Source organism: Coenobita brevimanus, chromosome 68 (assembly GCF_032717465.1).
Source record: "Coenobita brevimanus isolate Jiangsu-jjx chromosome 68, ASM3271746v2, whole genome shotgun sequence".
Lineage (NCBI taxonomy): Eukaryota > Metazoa > Arthropoda > Malacostraca > Decapoda > Coenobitidae > Coenobita > Coenobita brevimanus.
The window spans coordinates 32,099,893-32,106,999 of NC_137021.1; positions in this window are offsets into that span (position 1 = coordinate 32,099,893).

The following is a 7,107-nucleotide window of genomic DNA, read 5'->3' on the forward strand; positions in this document are numbered from 1 at the left end:
GTGACGCACTGTGTTGGTTTATTCGTGCTAAAACAAGACAATAACATTCATCATCGTATATTATTTTGAAAGTAAAGAGTATCCAAGCATCCTTCTTTCACCTTTTTACCACCAGGGGTTCTCGTTTGAACAGAAACCTCTGGAAATAGAAAGATACTATAAATCTATTCAGTCTATGAAAGAAGTCAGACTAAAAGAAATAACAATAATAAAACTTTGCTACCGCCACGTCTGCAACGTCCATACTGCCGAATGCGATCCCTGGGCACATCTGTGGCGGCGGGGAAATAGTATACGCTTCAGCAATAAAACGTACATCTATATTTTCGGTAAATAATTTTTATTCGCCATTTCTTGTCTTAGAACTCACACGGAATGCTTAATTTTAATATCACCAGCTATTTAGTTAACTCCACAACCACGTGATGGAAGATTATCCTATTCCAGCTAAAGTGTTAGGAGTTCCCAGCCTGTGGAGAATTTTATCGAGTAATGTGCATTGTTCTGTGATATATAAGGTGATGTGAACAAGTAATATTATAACCAGAGGCCCCCCCAAGAGGAGAATCACATCAGCCGCGAGTCGATACATATCTAACGCGGCCCGGAATGTGACTTTGACCTTGACCTACTTTCACCCATTTCGAACTCGAAGGAGATTTTCATTCCTACTACACACCTGTAAAATTTTGTGATATCTTGAGCGGTTGCGAGGTTATCGTACTAACAGACACACAGATCTTGACCTACTTTCACCAATTTCGAATTTGTAGATTTTCATTCCTACTACACACCTGTAAAATTTTTTGATGATACCTTGAGCGGTTGCGAAATTACCGTGCTAACAGTTACACAGACAGACAGACAGACAAGTTGAAAACAATACCAGCTTCGCCATCGCGGCTGGTAAATATAATTTTGTTACAGTCATCTTTAGATTAAACGAGAGAAAGAGAGAGAGAGAGAGAGAGAGAGAGAGAAACTTTCTATGCCCTTAAGACTTCGCTGAAATATAATTCGGTTCTTTGAATCTATCTTCCAGAATCTTTGTCTACATAACTGACACTAATAGTTCTGTGGGGACATATGCGGTCAGATGCAGCTGACAGTAAAAGAATAGGACCCGAGCATGGCAATGGTTACACGTGGGGTGTTTTAAAACCGTCTCCCTATCTAATTAGAGTGTTATGGACTGACTTACAAGGCAGGAAAGCTAAATATGACTCACCCACAGAGTTAAGGCACGATTCGTATGAGTCTGGACCAGCTGCACGAGGACTCCCTGCACACTACCTCTCGCCCGAACACGAATCTGCAGAGTGACTGTGTACGGGTCTGGGAGGGAGAGGAGGCCCAGTGATGCGTAAGAGTTGCGGTCCAATGCAACGGAAAGCGTCTGCTGGCCACATTTGGGTCCTGTCCATCCAGGATCACATTCACAGGCTGGGGTGGTGAGTCCTCCCACACACCTGCCATGCTCCCCACACCCCGCTCCCCCTGTCTCCTGACCCTCTCTCCTGCAGGCGTTATCCTGTGGTCCACACCCGCTCTCACTGCCTCCACTGTACGACGTTTCCCCCAGGTTCACTAGCTAGGAAAAATGGTATCAATATTATGGCAAGACCTAGAGTAAGTGTAACGTCCATTTTTAGTATATTTTTGCTGCAACTATAGCTGGTTGACTTTCATTTGTCAGAAAACTGCTACCTCTGTACACCGAATCCTAAGAAATGTTAAGAAAGGGTTGTGAGGATTTAATATTATCTTATTCTGTCATTATATAACAGGTAACAACTAACGAGATGCAAATTTCTGTTATAAATGACAACATATGATTTTAATCATCATAGGAAAGATATTTTTTGATGATGGGGTTTATCAAAACTGTGTCTGACCTCACTAGCCTAAAATGTCATTCACAAGCTGAGTACATGGATTAGGAGATTCCAAGAAAATATGGAAAGACATCACCGGCTCAGTGAGTGGCTCACATTTTAAGTGGCACTAAGGGCATTTTTTTTTTTTTTTTTTTTTTTTATGTCCGACTCGGGGCATAGGCTTCACAGCCTGCACTCAAGGCCCAGTAGTCCTCCTACATACCAGGCACCTCTGCATGTCACCACTTCGACGTTAACACCCACCGTCCATATCGAATACATGCTAGGGCCGTCTCATACAGGACTGATGTATTGGAATTAACGGGGGTATTTTTACGACATGTCGGCGGGTCTTCTGGTAGATCGGTAAAGTCTGCTTTTTATGATATTCAAATCCTTAAACTCTTCCCTGCCCCAGCGGGGATTTGAACCTGAGTCCGGTAGGACTGCAGGCCACCTCTCTACCGATTGAGCCACCGCCTCCCCCGTATGCAAGTCTTCCACAGTGATTTACGGTATATTGCATATCATATAGTTTTGATATCGACAGTTTGCATCAGAATCAGGATGCTGAGTTGCAATGTGCAAAACTAGTCGGTGACGAAGAGGTGTTGTAATATCTACAAAATCACTTAAATACGGTCCTTCCATGTTCAGTCTTTTGACGTGTATTGATGGTGTATCATTGCCCCTGAAGCCTTTGCTCAAGCTAGGAAAGCCCTCTTGTGCTGAAGGGATTAATGAAGGCAATATTCAGCTCATCCATTTCAAAGTCTCTCCTGCAGTGAATAGACATCTCTGGAAGCAATAGTAATAAACTTTAAAAAAATACTTTACTGGTGCAAAACTGTTAAGACGGATAAGCAGCTACAGTACGAGAAGAAAGTGCAACTCCAGCAAAGGAATACCTATAGTGTTTCACAAGTCATAGGGTCTGGGTCATACTTATGAACTCTTTCAAGCTTGAGCTGTGTATATGATTTCACTTATAAAGAGAAACCAACGACAAAGTAAAATTATTCCTGATGGAGAATAATTACTTCGGAGATTTATCAGAGAGAAAAAAGGGACTGGACCTTTCAAAAATACTATGACTTGACTCACCTTGGCTTTCAGATGAAAAAAAAAAAAAACTGTTGGAACGAGAGCAGAAAATCAAGAAGTCAAGAAGTATTAACCATATTCAATGGACTGCTCCAAAATTATCTTGACCTTCATTAGTCTTGATTTCCAGTTGGATTCTGATTCTTGCTTTCAGTTTACAATCAAATCTCATGTCAAATAATATGAGTTCTTTAATAAATGTATCATCATCATCATCATCATCATCCAGACCTCTTTTCCTACTGTAGGATGCTGTGTAATGCCTGACTTATTCGACTCCAGAGATTATCATGCAATAAAGCCCTTCATGCTGATATCTGGTGAAAATGAAACGATTGATAATCAAGAGGAAAATAATTTTAATCGACTCTTAAACTGAGAAAAGGAACATGAGGAATTAACTAAGAGAATATATGAATGAGGTGGATGGGAGTAGGGGATGGAGTCAGAGGATGAGAAGAATGGTTGTTGTGGAAAGACATATGAATAGTGCAAACTAGAGGTTGGAAAGCCTGATGACCGTAGAAAAGGTAAAATGGCGGCAACTTGTTTTGCCCACCCGTTACGAGAGTACGGCGTTTTGGCTACAGGCAAAGAGACAGATCGACAGACAAGTAGATCGCCTACCTCGCCATTATATGTTAGGTGTGAGATGCATCCGTGAAGAGCGTGAGGAACCAGCTCGTGTGACCAGCCGAAGTGAAGGGCCTCAGGGTGTGGGTGAGCCAGGCCACCTAGTTGTAGTGGCCCCGTACCCACCCACGGCGACCCAGTCTCTGCAGGCTGGGGCCACGGGGCGGTGGAGACACAGTGGGATCCGGAGGTGCTGTTACCGTCCTCCCACCCTGACCCACACAAATCCACCATCACACTCACACCCTGCTTAGGAAAGGTGAATTAGTTAGCCATTTCAGCCAGAGTCGAGGGCGCCTGTTACATAGCCTCTTGCTCGGGGAGTACTCTGTAGTGAAGTAAAAATCATTCTTCGGCTGTAAGAATAAACGTTAAAATTTCTATCGTCGTAAGCGAGCCAGTACAGATTTTCACCCTCTGACAATGATAGGGCACTCTAAGGCTAAATAACACAGTCTGGCGGCAGCAAAAATAAAACAGTTAAGACTTCTGCAGGGGCCGGAGGGATGAGATAATATGAAACTGTCTTTAGCAAAACGAGGATTAATCTTCACACAACCGAGGTTAGTCTGTACGGTTTGTGGATCATTCTAGCTTCCATTCTCAAGTTTCTAAGATAGTTGTTCTTATCTTTAAGGTTTCAAAGAATACAGACAGCTATCTATGAAATCTAAGAGAAAATCAAGGTACAGATATTATAACTGTAATAGTCTTCAAGATGCGTGGAACAGTGTCCAAGAACTGTAGATCAGTATTAAAAAACAATGGACGACACAAATGCCAATTAAACTAGCGCATACTTCATCCCAGCACGCACTATAATGCACAATTATTAACTTCAAAGGGAACGTTGGAATGGTATTTACGATAAACACTTTTATATGAAATATCTGTGTTTTAGCTCTGATAATTTTCTTACTTAGTGTGCAGGTGAAAATTATCCTTCCTTTGACACTGTTAATCCCAGTCCGAGGAATGATTTTATTCAACATTGGAGAGAGGGTCTCCGGCTGAAAATGTTAGGAGCAACATAAGGTACTATACTACCTACTATACTACCAGCACCCAAACATGATAGAGTGCCCATGCCCTCTTCATGCATACCATCAACGGATCGTATATCTTTTTATTACGAATATTTCTTCAGATTATATCAGAGTCAATATCAGTCTCAGTGTACAATCCATGATGAATCTGTAACAAGCAAGGACTGTTCCTGCGTAAGTTCATTTAACTGGGTGAGAATCCGATAAGAAGAGTCGCCTGTTGGCACACAATCTTTTGTTGAGCAGACGAAGATGGTTTCAAATTTAACTGTTATTTGTACCCACTTATAGTACTGAAAATGGAGGCCTACGGTACAGCCAGCACAACTAATCAGAAAAAATGGGAAACGTGCCACATTGGAAAGGCAACTAAGCTGACCTGTTGTGCGATTCGTCGACGGAAACCATTATTTTCTCAGGAATTCACCGGGCAATATTTACTCTCTATTGAGTGACCCTGTTATATCCCATTCATTATGGTGACGTCTTTCGTATTTCAGCATGAGCAAAGAAATTACAGTTTTGTGCAGCGTAGGATAGCATCTTAAGGTGAAGCTAGTAGTGAGCATATCTGTACACATTAGTTAGAAACGCCTCCCTCAAGCTGAATAATATTGTTTAATGGTAGTAATAATTTAGCATAAAGAACTTCACCGTACAGAAAGATTCAACCTATGAAATACTAAGTGGTTTTGATGGGTCAAGGAGAATTCTTATTCTTGCAAAAATAACACCAAGTGGCGAGGGAAAGTTCATCATGTAGTATTTTGTTTTACAGGGAAGACAATGAACGGAGGATGCTCGCTGTCTCCATAACTTTTGTTTCTCCTACAAAGAAAAAAAAAGTTTGCGTCACAAGTTGGAACCGATCGTGTGTGTGTGTGTGTGTGTGTGTGTGTGTGTGTGTGTGTGTGTGTGTGTGTGTGTGTGTGTGTGTGTGTGTGTGTGTGTGTGTTTTACTTCTGGACAAGAAAATGAAGACCTCTTGCTACAATCACTTTTATAATACATTACATTGATACTTCCAGGTTTCCTGACTCAGCACTGGCAGACTGGCAATAAAAACAGTTGGTGTTTTATCCCATTCAGCACGTGGAGACTTCTTTTTGTTACGGTTACTGAACAGGTTATTTGACACAGTTTAGAACCATTCCATTAGAGTGAATGGATAGGTGAACATTATAACCTACTCACCTCGAAAACCCTCTCATCTAAGCTGCATATAATCGTCCGAAGCAGCTGAGACAGAACACTCCAGTATGGACTATGAGAGTGTTTGCGGTGACAGTATTAGTTCTCACGGCCGTTTGACTCACTCTCACCTGGATAAGAATGTCTGGATTCACTATTTCGACAGTAATAAAGATTTAATTTTCGGTTGAAGAACTCTGAAACTTTTACACAATACGAATTTGAAAAGTTTGTTGGGTTATGATAATCGCAGCACTGGATTTCGAAGTTTATTGTTCACTGTCCCGTTATTTATCGTACGGATGTTTCGATATTAGTGTCCCCAGTAGTACCTGGAATAGAATGCTAAAATTGTTCTCACCATGAAATGGGTGAAAAATAACATCATGACTGTTGTTACCGAATTATTTCATCTCCATGAATTGTTGTCGGAATTAAGAAATATCTCGTAGGCCTAAAGACATAAGTTTTAAAAGTCAAAACTCCATTTTTTCCCCGAGAATTCATTATACTCGGCAAACTAATTTGAGAATTTTATGCAAAGAAAAGTCACCGGCCGTAACACTTTCACCACGATGACATCTTATAAATTTGTTCCTGCCTCCGTTAGATTATAATAAGCTGTGGTGAGATTTTTTTTGAAGTGCAGTGTTTATATATAGTATTCATTAACCCTTTCACTGTGAGCAGCCTTTCCTAAACACATAACATGGAGACAGCAAACATAAACTATCGTAAAGTCATCATCTCGGAAACTGTCGTGTTTTTCCACTTATAGCCCGTGAACTCATTATCCTCGGTGTACTCGTTAGAGAATTTTATGCAGAGAAATAATCCATTCATTAACTTGGGGTAAATTTTTGCTGGAGGTTCATGACTGTATTACATTTTTTTTTTTTACTGAGCGAAAAACTTGGTTTATTCTCAGTGAGGTAGCTGAGTAGTTCGCATCGCTGACTGCGAAGCTGCCAGCCTGCTAGCTTCAGGGTTTGAACCATGGTGCGAACAGCTGGCGTCACGTGACTCAGGTGTCAATCCACCCATTGTGGGTTGGTAGGTAAAATGAGTACCAAGGTAGTACCTAGCGAAGGTAACTGTGGTGACCTGCATGATGCAGTGGCTTTGTATCCCAGGATATTGAGTGAATGGCCCACCGCAGCTCAGAGGCCTATTTTGAGATGAGTGCCGCGGTTAAGCACCTCATTGCGTCTACCCCCAGCTTTCCCTTTAACTTTACTGCCATACAACTTTATTCG